Consider the following 16,065-nt stretch of genomic DNA (forward strand, 5'->3'; position numbering starts at 1 on the left):
TGTGTGTGCTCTTGAGAGAGGGAGTGTGAGAGTGTGAGGGAGTGAGTGTGTGGGAGTGAGGGATCAAGAGGGTGAAGCTCTTCACCATCTCCTCTTCTCTTCTTCTCTTCTCTTCTCTTCTCTTTTCTCACGCGCGCGACTATGGAGGATGGAGCTTGGAGATGGAGGAGGCTTGAGGATGCTTGAGCTAGCATCAAGAATCGTGGAGCTACCAAGGTGTGCGAGGGAGGAGGCTATCACATCGGCATCAAGGTAAGCTCACTACACACATAGGATTGACGGTGCGTCGGCTAGGTGAGAGATAGCCATTAGAGCTCGCTTGAAATGCTTGAAGCAATAAGCGGTCCGTGGGTCTTGGCGGTTGAGCGTGATCTCCCACTACATTTTGGTTCCATTGCCGGGACCAACGGATTCAAGCTTGAGCACTTGCACACCTCATATCGAGCATCGAAGTAGGGGATTCGTCCTCGAAACGGAGCCTGAGATAGGTAGGAAGTTTGGGTGTTTTTGATCTTCAAAACAAGTAAGTATTTTGGGATATTTTGGTTGTTTGATGATTGGAAAACATGGAGAATTTATTTCAATTTTTTGCCTTTGATTTTTGTTGCATTTAGCATAGGTTAGAATTAGAAAATCGAACCGGAGAAGGGTAGGTTTACTGTTTCAAAACATGGCAAAAATCATGCAAAAATGGGTAAAATGCTCGCTAGTGATGCCTAAGATCGGCAAGTGAGTGATTGGGGGCAGCAACACCACACTTGGGAAGGGGTATAAGAGCCAGGAGGCCAAGGGAGAGCTCATTTGTGCCATTTCAGTGAGAGAGAGAGAGAGAGAGAGAGAGAGAGAGAGAGAGAGAGAGAGAGAGAGAGAGAGAGAGAGAGAGAGATAGAGAGCTCCAGCCCGCATCGATTCGATCGCATCATCGACGCGCTTACCGGCCCATTCAGGTATATTAATCTCTCCCTCTACTCCCCTAGATAGGATCTAGAAGTGCATGGCCATTGCATTTGCTTACATCTTGTGAATCGATCAAATTTGTGTTTGCGTTGTTTACGCACGCCGCACTCGGCCCGTCCGAGTGGCCTTTTCTGGGCCATCGAGTCCCAGAATCGGCCCTCGACCCCTATCACTTGGCCACTCGGCCCACCCTAGTCGGCCCTCGGACCCTCGGACCGTCCGAGTCAAACTTTTGGCCATGTGGCACATTCGGCCACTCGGCCCTTGGCCCCTGTCACTCGGCCACTCGGCCCCAACCCTAGTCGGCCTTCGGACCCTCGGACCGTCCGAGTCAAACTTTCAGCCACGTGGCACATTCGGCCTCGGCCCGTCCGAACGACCCGTCCGAGCCTCAAGTTCGGCCCTCGGCCACTTTTCACATTTGGTCCTCGGCCCAAGTGCCTCAGCTCGTCCGAATCACCTTGTCCGAATTTGCTATTCGGCCCATCCGAATCAAAACCGTCCGAGTCAAACCCTGAAATTCGACCCTCGACCTTGTGCCTCAGCCCGTCTGAGTGACCTACTCGGAGCCTGCAATTCAGACCAGTTGGTCCGAGTGCAACTTTTTATCAAATTTTTCAGAAATTTGACCTGACCCGGCAAATACGCAGCAGCGCAAACTGTCGAAACCCTTTGGGCGCTTAGAACTTGATTCTGGCACACGTAATAGGAAAAAATCGTAGCGCGCAGCCGCTTAGCAGCTAGAAGTGGGCAGTTGCGAGACCCAAGGACTTAGACGCGAGCCGCTGAGCTGTAAAACCTGATTGACCGAAACGAACAAGGCGACATACGAGAAAACCTTAAACCTTGACAAAACAGCCAGAAATTTGATCTACAAGCCTAGCAGGCCCGAAACAAGTGAGAGTGCATAAGACGCTGAGGAATTGCTTGCTGCACTCACATTGAATTTCCGCACTTGAAGTACACTTAAGAAAGCTGAAAGCTTGATTGACCACAAGTGCATGAGAAACGACACATGCACTAAGTGATCATAAATTGAGGTTTGTATTCAATAACTAAAGGAACTCACTCAGATAAACCACTCAAGGAACCCACCAATAGAAGAGGACCCAAGACATAGACAAACCATCAAAGCGCAGATTAGGACCAAGCAAGGGGCGCCAACGATGTGGATTTAACAAGTCTACTGAACCTGATCAATAGCTTGGTGGATCAAGACAACTCGACAATGGCAGAGGAAGGCTCAAACTATTGGTCTAATGAGAAACTCGATTTGAACGTCTTCCCAGATGCTATTCAGAGCTGGTAAGCAGTTACGATGCACACACTCGATATGAGCATCGTGGTAGGACTGCAGACGCTATCATCACAGATCTAGAAGAGGAGAGAAAGCTAGCCCGCAAAGCATTGCAAAGCATGGCCAAATACAATAGGGATCAGTAGGCTAGAAGCCAAAGGCAAAGTACGGAGTTGCGCGAGGTGCAGTGAGTGTTGAACTTAGCAGGTAGGAATCGAACAGATCACGAGAGAGCCCTAAAGGGGGACTTGACGTTGAGCAAGCTTCTCATGAAGCGACTGCTAGATAACACGACTGCAGAACAAAGCGCCGCGGCACTAGCGGCATCGCTGCTCGCAGGACTAGGGGCGAACCAAGGCTCAAAGAGCCAGTCCAAAATACCGATCGTTGCCAAGCAACTCGACAAGTACCAACCCCATGATGACCCATACAGTTTTGTTGAGCAGTTTGAGCAAGTCTACGAAGCCAACAGCCTCAACGACCTAACTCAATGCTCGTAAGCGTTCAGGCTTTGCCTAGGTGACAAAGGGTAGGACGTGGTATACGAGCCTAGATGCTGTAGAGCGAGCCAACTTCAATGGCCTCAAGGATCTCTTCATTAAGAGATTTGCCGAGCCTGGATACTCCGATAACCTACTAGTACGCTTGATGAACGTCAAGCAGAAAGAGAAGGAGAACATCCGCGACTACGTAACCCATGTGAGAAGTCTCTTCAAGAGAATCCCTCTAGGCGAGCGACCGGCTGAAAGAGTAGTTTCGACTGTATTCATCAGCGGAATTCGAGACGAGGAGTTATATATGGCTTTGGCAGGCAATTCAAGCTTGCAGCGAGACGCGGTAGCTAGAGTGTTTGAGGAAGCCATCAGAGTCGATGATCAGCTGAAAGAGCGAAACTCCAGGAGCTTGAACATAGAGGAGACCAACTCGCGAGGTTCAGAGAGAGCGTCAGCCTCTGGTGAGCAATCAATCCCATCATCCCAAGATAAGGGGAAGGCCACCGAGACAGACCAAGGCTTGGCTGATGTCAAGATGGATTTAGCCAAGTTGCAAGACAGGTTGAGATGACCAACACGCCCACACATCCAATTATACATGTACTGTGGCAGAAACCACTTATCGTCCGAGTGTCAAGACCCTAGGTCAAGACCTTGTGCTAACTGTGATAGATTTGGCCATGATGTCGTGCATTGTAGATTACCAAGAAGACTTCCGTACTCGCAACCCTACGGCCAACCTTACCTAGCGAACAGGCCACAGCCATTGTTTGGACGGGGAGCCCCATTGGCCCTTCCCGCGCCTAACGATATGAAGCCAGCTGTTCCTAGGATGGAAATAAATCCTACGGGCATCCCCAGACCGCATGGCCCTTACATGACCCATCCACCGACCAGTCCACTACGTGGAAGAGCCAAGTGAGGAAGAAACTTACATATACCCTTACGTCTCGCATGACGACGAGGGCAACACTGTCCTCATGGACTATCAACCCGTGCCGGTGATGGTGTTAGGAAGAGGATGAGGTCGAGGCATAGGAGGGCAGATGCAGGATCCAATCATCTGTTGGACTTGTGGTCACCCCGGTCATGTCTCATCACGCTGCCCTGAAAGAGAGCAGCAAAACAGAGACAAGGCTGACCAAAGGTGCGTAGAGTGCGGAATCACCCATCTCTTCATAGATTGCCCAAAGCGAAAGCCATCTTCTAGCTCAGCCAACATACCATCTGTCCCATTGGGGCTGTTTGCTGTCGAAAACCTCATTGGGGAGTCTACACCTATCCCGTTGCGGGTCATGACCCGAGCCCAAACGAAGCAGACCATCATCTCTCTGCTAGGACCTAGCAATCTTAACGCAGCCTCGATAGGGAAGAAAAGCCGCAGGCAGAAAAAGAAGAGATCGGAGGCTAAAGTCGTACTAAAAACTGAGAGTGCTACGACTCTGCCTGTTAGAAAGAGGGTTTCAGACGCAGAGGCAGAGACTTCAGCCCCTAAGATGGCGGAAAAGGGAAGCGCTAAAGTTGGGGAATACCGGCATCCGAAGCGACAGTTAGAGGCCATAGAAAAGGTGAAGGAATGGGTGAAGGAGGCTTAAGAGCATCTCAAGGACGCTGAGCCCATTATGGAGGACGAGATCGATGATCTCTCCAGTGTAAGCACACCAATATCACCACCTCAACCTAAGTTGGCAGAAGCAACCGCACCACAAGCAGTGCCGCTAAGACCAAGCCTTGAGGCTACAGAGCCGCAGATCAGTCACGGCTAGTGGCCAGGACAATCCAGGTTAAGGGAGAGATGAGTATCCAAAGATCTCCTGAGCACGCTAGTGACTACCCCTGTAACACTTGGCCTGGGAGATCTACTTAGGCAACATCCTACCCTATGGAAAGATCTTAAGCAGTGGGTCGAAGGATCACGAGAGCAGGTCACGGCAGACCCTCAAGACCATGATGCAGAAACGCAAATATCGAGTTTGACGCTGCACTCTATGCCTAAATCCTTGCACGTCAATGCCTTCTGGGAAGGTTCTGAGATGCACACAGTCTTACCGGTCCTAGCCCTAGGCGACACAACAAGAAAGGCAATCATAGACACGGGAGCTGGGGTTAGTGTGCTTAGTCACATAGTGCTTCAGACTTGGGGAAACCCGCCTGTCGAAACTGCTAGGTTTAATGTCACACTAGCAAACACTATGAGAGTAAAGCCATTCAGGGTACTTAAGAATTGGCCAGTGAAGATTGCAGGCGTCCAATTCTCTATTGACTTTATAGTCATGAAGGGAGTGGACTACGATATCCTATTAGGCCGACCCTGGATGCGCAATGCTAGAGTCATCAAAGATTGGGGTAACGGCTTGATTTTCCTTGGCAATAGAATGGATGCCATAAGGATAGAGATGGATACTTGGAAGACCTCACTAGTTGACCTAGACGCCATCTCTGCGATGCTCAAGGGTAACACTCAGGTCAAGGAGTCCTACGGGCCCTTGACCAAGTATATCCCATGCCCAGAGGATGAGCGGGATTGGATGCATGTTCTTGCTACAATTGACCTGCCATTCTCAGACCATGAGACGTATGAGCAAACCATGAAAACGATCGGCAAGCCTAACAACACACTCTCCTACCAGTCTGCATGATGGCAGGAACCCTTCGGGGAAAGCCTAAGCCTGTCAACTTTCAAGTCCCAACTAACAAAAGGGAACTCCAGGAGATGCTGGAATAATTGACAAACAAGCTAGCTGGCAATTCAGTTGCAAACTTCAAACCACTACAGGATCTCTTAGGTGAATCCAAGTGGCAATGGACCAGATTGCATGACTTAAACCTCATGTATAACTAGGCTCTACTCCCTGACCAACGACAAGAGGTGTACTAAGCCCTAGGAGAGGATGAGTAGTCTGATGAAGGGGATTCTAACGACGAATACGAAGACTGCCAATCCTTCAGTGGAACTGAGGGTGAAGTAGATACCGTAGAATACGACACTGAAGGACAAGAAGTAGAGCAAATACGAGCAGAATCCAAGCCGCATAAAAGAAATATCTTTAGGATAGAGCGAGGGGTCATGCACAGGGAATGTGATCGTGCCTGGTTGGAACATGTAGGAGCCATAGACCTTGAACAAGCAGGCTTAGCCCAGCCAGGGACGACGCCGGTCCATAGGACAGAATCACCATCTGAACTGTGTCCACCAAGGGAGACTACCTCTTCTAGCGAAGATGTGGAGTTTGACTTTGAGTTGGAGGTTAGTTTGGACAGTGATCCAGAAATCCCTAGGCCGCCCACGACTAGACGCACGAAGGGGGACCTACCCATCCACCTGAGACGTAGACAGTTAAGGCAGGAAAAGGTAAAACAACCCAGGGATACGCGAATGGAAGAACAACGAAAACCGCAGGACCTCCCTAAACGCTTCACGAAATTCAAAAAAGGGATAGGGTAGTAGTTCTGTTAGGTGCCAAACGTCAAGGACAAACCAACGAACCAATCGAGGGACCAGCCAAGGTCAAGGAGGTGAATCTGGTCCAGGAAGGGGAAACACCCTGACCAGTATTTATTGCCAATGACTTGACTGAGGAAGAAGAAACTAGTCTTGTCGCTCTCTTGCGAGAGTACATAGACGTATTCGCTTGGTCCCTGGAAGAGCTTAAGGGGGTAGACCCAAGTGTCATGACTCACAACATACCCATGATGCCAGACGCAAAGCGCGGTCAAGCAGCGAGACTGTACCCTATGAATCCAAAACACGCTCATGCTGTCAAAGAGGAAATTGACAAGCTGATGAGAGCAGGATTCATTTACAAAATTGAGCACACAGATTGGGTATCACCCATAGTCATCGTGATGAAAAAGAATGGAAAAATCCGAGTGTGTGTCAATTACAAGAAGGTGAACGCTGCTACGAAGAGGGACAACTATCCATTGTCATACACCGAGCACATGCTTGAGAGGGTGGCAGGCAAGGAAGCCTACAGTTTTCTGGACGGCTTCTCAGGGTACAACCAGGTGCAAGTGCATCTTGCGGGCATGCATAAGACCTCCTTCACCACTGAGTGGGGCGTCTTTGCTTACATAGTCATGCCCTTCGGGTTGACTAACGCCCTTGCCAATTTCCAATGCCTCATGTGCACCATCTTTAAGGACATGCTTCATAAGGCGTTAGAAGTCTTTGTCGACGACCTGTGTGTCCATTCGACCTAGATCAAACACATAGACAAACTCCGCGCAGTCTTTGAACGGTGTCGCTTATATCGTCTCTCCTTGAACCCCTTAAAGTGCCAGTTTTGGGTAAAGCACGGATGCATCTTAGGGCAGGTAGTGTTGAAGAATGGCATTGCCACTGACTTCTCGAAAGTTAGGGTTATTGTTGACCTTCCACCCCCAATTAATTACAAGGGAGTTCAATGCTTCTTAGGCCATACGGGGTACTATCGACGGTTTGTACTAAAGTATGCGTTGATCGCCAGACCATTGTACATGCTGCTAATTGTCTTCGAGTGGACCGAGGCATGCCAACGAGCATACGAAGAGTTGAAAAAGGCTCTAACCACGGCACCAATTCTACGAGCCCCAAATTGGACCATTACCTTCCACGTGCACATCGATGCTTCTAAGTTTGCCATGGGGGCAGTGTTGTGCCAACCTGGTGAGCACAACTTAGATTATCCATTGAGCTTTGCTAGCAGACAACTCACTGAGACGGAAATGAACTACTCAACAACAGAAAGAGAGGGATTAGCCATGGTGCTTGCTGTGAAGAAATTCCAGCATTACCTATTGGCCACACCCTTCATCTTTTTCGTGGACCATCAAGCCCTGCTCTATCTAGTAAACAAACCTTGTGGTACAGGATGCATAGCTCGATGGCTCCTTCTGCTCTTGGAATTCGATTTCTCCGTGGTTGTGCGGAAAGGAAAACAGCACTACATGGCTGACCATACGTCATGCATTCCCACTGAGAAGCCACTAAACAAGGCATCATTGATGAATTACCCGATGCCCATCTATTCCACCTGTCCAGCGAGAGAGATTTGTTTAAGGCTGATCTAACACCATATTGGGCGGATGACATAGTCCAAGTGCTTGAGCATGGATTACCTGAGCGACCAATAGAAAAATCCTGACTTAGGCGCTTGATCCTTAAGATCCGGCCCTATCAGCTGATTGCAGGTCAACTCTATAGGCTGGGGCAAGACGGATTGCTGCGTAGATGCGTATGTGAGTATGAGATGCACGGTGTGCTCTCGAAGGCATACAGCGGCATTGCGAGAGGACATTTTAGCGGAGACACGACAGCACGAAAGGTGCTGCAGTCTCAACTATGGTGGCCCACGCTTTTCCGCGATGCCATGCAATTTGTCAAGCATTGTGACGAGTGCCAACGGACAAAAGTCCCGATTCACAAGGATCAGATGGAGTTGACCCCAATTATTGCTTGATAGCCCTTCGAGAAATGGGGAATCGACTTCATAGGACCCATCAGTCCTGCGGCACAGTACTCACAAGCCAAGTACATCATTGTGGCATGGATTACCTCACGAAATGGGCAGAGGCAAGAGCCACACGTAAAAATGATGCTAGGACGACTGCCAAGTTCTTATGGGAGCAAGTAATCTCACGATTCGGCTGCCCCATCGAACTGGTCAGTGACCAAGGCACGCACTTCGTCAATGAAGTGATAGCGCATCTCCTGTCCACCTTCCTCATTATCCATCGTAAATCATCGCCATACTACCCTCAGGCAAACAGTTAGGCAGAATCCACGAATAAGACTCTCGTCAATGTCCTGACCAAAGTAGTCTCAGCCTCACGTAGCGACTGGGACAACAAACTTATGACGGCCTTGTGGGCTTACCATATAGCTTATAAAACGGCTGTCGGTCAAACCCCGTTCAGGCTGACCTTGGAACAGAAGCAATCCTACCCTTAGAATTCTTTGTTCCTAGCCTGAGAACAACCCTTCAAGAACGATGGGAAGGAAAGGAGGCATGGACGCAACGTCTGGTCGAGCTTGAACGCCTATCAGAGACCCGGCTTCTAGCCACCCATGCACTTAAATGTGAGAAGGCCCGTCACAAGAGTTGGTTTGACAAGCATGTCAAGCAGCGTGACTTTGAACAAGGCGACTTAGTGCTCCTCTACTCTGTTAAGGGACATAAATAGAAAATGAAATTTCGAGGCCTTGGACCCTTCAAAGTTCATGTGATTAGCCGCACAGGCAATGTCGAACTCGAAACCTTAGACGGTGAGGGAATATGCTTCTTCAATGGCAGTCGTGTCAAGAAGTACTACCCTCCCACCCATCCTTTGCACGAGCCCCCAATGTTAGAACCGCCTGTCAAAGTACGAGTGGCCACAATCACTAAGATTGAGGACAAGGATGAGGAAGCCGTAGAGCCCGCATACCTCCATATAACACTCACTGCAAAACAAACCTGCGCTTTCAATGCTTTGATCGATAAGGGAGCAGAATTCAATGTCCTAACTCACGATCATTGGACCAAACTTAGTAGCCCACCACTTTAGGCCACGAATGCTAAATTAAGCCCCTATGGGGTCCATTCCTACGCACTCCTCGGCAAGTGCAAAGTAGTTGTTTCTATTGATTCTGAAACTGTCGCAATGATTTTTTACGTGTTGCCAAATGCTAAAGACGCAGACACGGAGTCGCTGCTAGGGCGCACTTTCAAAACGCAGACTCACTGCAATGTCGATTATGAGTCACAGTGCATCCACCTTGCAATAGGCAACATTCGCATTGTCACAGCTTTCAGCAAGGGCTGCGCGACTTCATCACCGTCCGCAAAGCCACCGATAGAATTCTCCATGACCAAATCTATGGAGGAGGTAGTCCGCAGCCGCCACCTCCCATAATTCAGGAATCATAGCCCACAGTAGCAAAACATCAGGCTCGACAGCCTAGATTTCAATGGAAACCCAAGCAGCCGCAACCGCCGCCTAGGAGTCGACACTCCTATCCTCATAGGACCAAAAACTCTAACCCTAGGAGGCCAAGATGTAGTCACAGAAAGCACTGCAAAATCAAGCAAAGATGGGTCCCTAAAGCCCTCTTACGTGTGCAAGGCTACTACGAGGGAAATACCTGGTTGTGGATCCCTAAGGCCCACATGGCCAAAGGCACCATTCATACACCGCCCTCAAGCTTGACCAAACCGCATTTCATAAACCCTCAAAACCACAAGCTGCAGTGCTCCTCATCCACGCCTAGACCCAAGAGAGTCCCACAAGCCTACCGGCCCAAACCACAAGCTCCGTCACAAGAGTCATCATCCGCCGAAGTCAATCCGCCTCCCCAACTCCAACTTGAATGCAACAACCCGGCCGTCGTGGCTGCTCCTAATCCACTCAACATCCAAGCGGCCCAACCACAAACCCTCCCAACCACCCATCTTCATTGTCACAAGTTCTTGTTCTGTCAAACCTCAACCACCTGTCGGCCTTATGCCCTCCTATGAACGAAAATCCTTTTTAGCGCTAGCCGCTGACCTCGCTAAGGACACCGGGGATGACGTGATGGATTGTATTAAAAGACTAGATGACACTTTCATGTCACTGGTGCTAAGCTACGACCGCTTGGACTTAGGTCTATTAGAAGAACCCTTTGCAATTGAAGTGCAAAAGATGCCTTGCTCTTGGGAAACCTTTGAATTCGCGTTCACAAAAGCTTCTCGCTCTGCTGAGTTGCTTAACAGCGAAATCTCCAAGGAGCAAGCCATCAAATAGCACCTTATCACGTCATACGATCCATGAACCACTTTTGCTATCACTGACCAAGAAATCGCGAAGTTATCACAACTCACTGATACTGGATCACCCTTTTTGAGACAGTGGTACGCTCTTAGGTTGCAATGGGAAGTTGAAGGATATTGCATAATGACCAATGTTGAGCAACGCCGCGCCATCAAAACAGCAAAGTATGATCCCACTTACGTCGTGCCCACCTCGTATAGAGTATTAACCACTCTTTAGGGCCGACCCATGGAAGAACACCTCAAAGGACACCCCTACCTCGATCGCTTGTTGACTGAGGAAGAGCTACACATTGCTAGCCGTGTCGACTCTGGTGACTTCCTCATAGATGTTCTCACATACATCACGCACGTGGCAATTTGACCCTTTGATTTGGACCGTGTAGCTCAATTGGAATACAATCCAAATTTGTATACTTGGCTCCTTCACAAGTAACTCCTACCCCAATATGCTGAAAGCCCTTGACCTTTTGACCCTCAATCCTAGGAAGGATTCTTCTCAAGATGGAAGGGGAGGGGTAAGGTGAAATGAATCAGATGAGAAATGAATCAAAGGGGGTAAATCAAAGCAAAATCAGTGAAAAACATAAACATATATGATGAAAAAAGGATGGGGTAGGAAAATGGGTATGAAAACTTTGAAGTAAAGGGCAAAAAGTCCAAGTCTAAAAAGGAAAATCTACATTACTTCTTAATGAATTCATCCAAAAAGCATAGAGTTTTTCTTTTCCAGCAATCAGTAAACTAATATGTGGAAAGCACTAATGAAAGTTACGATTTATGGCAGGAATATAAAACGTCGCAGCAAGACCGCGCCCACCAACTCCTGTTCACAGACGAGGAAAGGGAGCAATACTACATCCACCTAGAGAACCGCGCCTTCAGTCAGCTTAAATTTCGAACCATCCACAACATAGAAGTTGTGGTGGCCAAGGAGGAAGCAGCTAGGAGGGTGGTTGAACAATGCAACCTCATGAAGTATCTTGAAAAGTTCTCACAGGAGCCGGACCACCTGTAGTGCGTGGAGCTCCTCAGAATGTACAACCCAGATCAAGAATGTGGTACTGTGATGGTGGGCAGAGGAGAAGATGCAAAGCAGGTCCATGTCCGCTTAGACCCAGCCTTGGTGGAGAAGGCTTTGGGGTTGGTGCCAAAGACAAAGAGGAAATAGAAAATGGATGTTTATGCCATGCTTAAAATGAAGAAGGAAGATGTGCTCACAAATGACGGCATAAGCATCCAAGATATCCCCGACGCGGAAGCCAGGATGCAAGCCAAGCTGATACATGTGCTCTTCTCTAGCCAACGCTACAATTCATTGATGCATCGAATTAGCGTACCCGTGCTGGAGAATGTAGCAGCCCGTATCCTAGATGAAGTGGAATGGAACGGGTATGTGCGAAAAATGATCGACCAGGCAGCCAAAGCATTGGCCCTAGGAAGTGTGCCAGTAGGAGGAGAATCTCCAGCCTCTAAAGCCACAGACAGAAAGAAAGCCTCCTCCAAAGCCTCCTTCATCGGGTATGGAGGTGTCTTGACTGCGCTCATTCAGGAGGCAGTGAAGGAAGCACAGGATGCAGAAAAAGGAGAACGAGAAACGCCAGAAAGGTCGCCTCCTCACCAGGACAAGGATAGGTCCATCGATAGAACTGAGACAGAGGAAGAAGGGGAAGGACAGACAAGCAAAAAGACAAGCAAGAAGCCCAAGAAGAAGACAACGCAGAGAAAGAAGAAGGATGACGAAGGCAGAAAGAAGGAGAGAGAAGACTTGGAAAGGGCAAAGAAAGAGTCCCTAAAAGAGGCTAAGGAGAGAGAGAGGAAGAAGAGACAGGAGGAAGAGAAGAAAAAAGAAGAATTACAGAAAGCAAAGAAGGCATCGAAACAGGAAGCAGAGGAGAAGAAAAGAAAGGAAAAAGAAAAAAAAGAGAAAAAGAAGGAAGAGCAGAGAAAAGTGGAGGAGGAAAGGAGAAGAAAGGCGGACGAGGAAGAGGAAGAACTAAGAAGGAAGGAGGAAGAGTACCTGGCTAAAGCCACATGCCGGTCCATCGAGCAACAAAGCCGAGCCGACGAATTGGGAAACTGGAGCCCACAGAGAGAAGAAAGGCTAGGGTCTAGCACTCAGGTGCCGGAGATCGTGCCACCTGTAGTCACTGAGGGCAAGGGCAAGGCCCCAATTCATCCAATTCCTACCCTCCCGGTGCCTTCCACTGAACCCACCACCATCACCCCTAGCATCCCAACCAGTGCCGACGTGTCAAATTTCATAGCATGGATGCAATACTTCATCAACAAAGAGATGGCCCAGGGATAGAGCACAGGAACCACGGCCACAGGATAAAAGAGGCCAGCTAGTGATGCGGAATCCAGGCAAGATCCTAAAAGGCAGAAGGTAGAAGCCTCAACCTCACCCATCCACACAACGATGATGCCATCGACTAACTACGACGAGTACGTCACCGAGCTGCTCTCCCAATTGGAGAAAGCTAAGGAGGAACGCAAGATAATCGTGGCTGAGTTGGCAGCTAAGAAGGAATCAGTAGCCACCTTCTAGCTGGATAAAATGAGGATGATAGCCATGCAGCAAAGGGAGATCGCAGATCTCAAACAAGAAATGAAGGCTAAGGATGACAGGGAGGAGCATTGGAGACAGCAACTGGAAAATGAAACACAGGAACTAGTGAAGATGCAAGGAGAGCACTGTCAAGATTGTGGGAGAGAAGGAAGGAGTCTCACTTGTAGCTTTCTTGCTTGCACAATGGGGGAATACACACAAGGGTGGAGGCTGAAAACAGTTTTTCTCTTCTTAGTTGTGTAAGCCAAATGAACTCTCATACAAAGAAATAGAAGAACCCTATATATGGGTCTCAAACCAAACTCAACTAACTAAGGTGGCATACTAACTGAGCCACAACTAGAGTAGATAAGGATAGCTATCATGTAGCTATTATTCATGGGCGGTGTACCAACCGCGTCTGCAACTGACAAGTCGGTGACATAAATACACAACGGTCACCCTGGCGTATCACGAGTGGAGCTCGATATCTCAACACTCCCCCTCGAGCTCAATCCCAATTCCTTCACACCAAGCAGGTCTCTGAACTTGCGCATCTTCTCTGTGCCCAATGCCTTCGTAAATATGTCAGCTACCTGATCCTCTGTGCTGACATAAACTAGATCAATAAGACCTAGTAAAACCCTCTCTCGCACATAGTGATAATGCACCTCAATGTGCTTTGTTCTAGCATGATAGACTGGGTTATTTGCCAAGTGTATACTACTCATGTTGTCACAATAAATGACAATTGGCCCATCTGTAGACTGATGCATATCATAAAGTAGCTTATGCAACCAAGCTACCTCACATGCAGCCATTGCTGCACCCCTGTACTCAGCCTCTGTGCTCGACAAGGCAACTGTAGGCTGTTTCTTGCTGCTCCAAGTGACTGCAGCACTCCCAAAAGAGAACACATATCCACTGATAGATCGTCTATCAGAAATACTACCAGCCCAATCAGCATCAGTGTATCCATGCAGCTGTATCTGAACCCCAGTCTCATAAAATAGTCCATACTGCAATGTGGACTTCACATACCTGAGTATGCGTCTAGCCGCATCCAAATGCGATTTCCTTGGAGCCTGCATAAACTGACTTACCAATCCAACAGCATAGCTCAAATCTGGCCTGGTGATAGTCATATAAATCAAGCTTCCTACTATGCGTCTGTACATAGTAGGGTCTTCCAGAAGCTCACCTGCATCTGCGCTCAGCTTCACATTCTGCTCCAAAGGAACTGAAATAGGCTTACAGCCTGTCATCCCATATTTGGACAGCATGTCCAATCCATACTGCCTCTGCAAGAGCTGTATCCCACTTGGTGATCTAATCACCTCAATGCCCAAGAAATAATGCAGCTCTCCCAAATCCTTCATCTCAAACTTCTGCTTCAATAGCATTTTCACATGAAGGATATCTTCATCACTGTCACCTGTCATAATCAAATCATCAACATAAATGACAAGTAGCATAATACCTTTCTCTGTTTTTCTCACATAAAGTGAGAAATCTGCCTTGGAAATCTGAAAGCCAATAGTGACAAGATACTGTCCTATCTTGTCAGACCATGCTCTAGGTGCTTGCTTCAAGCCATACAAGGCTTTCTTCAACCTGCAAACAAACTCAGGATGAACAGCATGCACATAACCTAGTGGCTGCTCCATATAGACCTCTTCTTGCAAATCACCATGCAAGAAGGCATTCTTTACATCCATTTGATGTAAAGACCATCCCTTTGATGCAGCCATAGCAATGACTGCTCTTACGGTTGCCATCCTTGCAACCGGACTGAATGTTTCTTCATAGTCAATGCCATATGTTTGTGCATACCCCTTGACTACTAATCTTGCCTTGTATCTGTTCACAGAACCATCTGCATTGTGCTTCACCTTATAAACCCACTTACAGCCAATTGCATTCTTACCTTTAGGCAAAGGTACAAATTCCCATGTAGCATTTGCTTCCAAGGCATCCATTTCTTCATCCATGGCTTTCTCCCATTTTTCTTTTCCCATGGCTTGCTCAAAAGAAGTGGGTTCTGGTTCCTGTATCACCTTGACCATATATGCATAGTGAATGGCTGTAAATCCATCATATTTCAGCCTATCCACAGGATACCTAACTCTGGTAGACCTGCGCAAAGTGGGTTCACTCCCAGGTGCTCTCAAAACATCCCTGGTCTTCCTTACTCCAGGTGTAACAATAGAAGGAATACCCAACTCATCATCAATGCTCTGTTCTGAGCCACTGGATTCACCATCCACATAAGAGTGACCTGCATTCACATCAAACATGGGCTGATCAACCTTCTCTTTTCCTTTTCGTGATACCTGCATACCACTATCTGCATTACTTTGAGAAGATTCTCCTGATCTCAATCTGCCTGTCCATAGCGAAGAATATGAACCACTGCTAGAGGACGCTCCAGGTCCACTAATATTTTGTGACTGCTGCTGTGAATTCTGTGCAGCATTACCATTTTGTGCATCTACATCATCAATCACATTTACTGGTTTATACCAGCTACTCATCTCATCAAAAACAACATCTCTGCTCACTGTAAACTTACGAGTAGAAGGGTTATAGCATCTATACCCTTTTTGTTGCAGAGAGTAACCAATAAAGATGCACTTCTCAGCTTTTGGATCCAACTTGGATCTCAACTCATCTGGCACATGTACATAGGCAATGCAACCAAAAATTTTCAAATGAGAAATATCTGGTTTCCTACCAGTATACCTCTCCTCTGGAGTCATTCCATGTATTGCTGCAGTGGGAGTCCTGTTCATTATGTAGACTGCTGTAGCAACTGCTTCAGCCCAATAAAAATCTGGCAGGTCTTTTTCATTAAGCATGGCACGAGATACCTCTCCAATATGCCTGTTTTTTCTTTCTGTAATTCCATTTTGCTGTGGGGTATGACTGCATGAATATTGCTACTTTATGCCATGCTCCTGCAGGAACCTTGCAAACTCATTTGAGAGGTACTCT

General features: G+C 47.9%; 1 pseudogene; it reads left to right on the top strand.

Annotated features, from left to right (window-relative positions):
* Positions 1–2,185: 2,185 nt before the first annotated feature.
* Positions 2,186–16,065, top strand: part of LOC148024968 (small ribosomal subunit protein uS3x pseudogene) — a 37,755-nt pseudogene continuing 23,875 nt past the window's right edge.

The sequence above is a fragment of the Lygodium microphyllum genome, chromosome 15 (genome assembly GCF_053477565.2).
Source record: "Lygodium microphyllum isolate KBCC chromosome 15, Lygodium_microphyllum_v1.1.10, whole genome shotgun sequence".
NCBI classification, from domain to species: domain Eukaryota; kingdom Viridiplantae; phylum Streptophyta; class Polypodiopsida; order Schizaeales; family Lygodiaceae; genus Lygodium; species Lygodium microphyllum.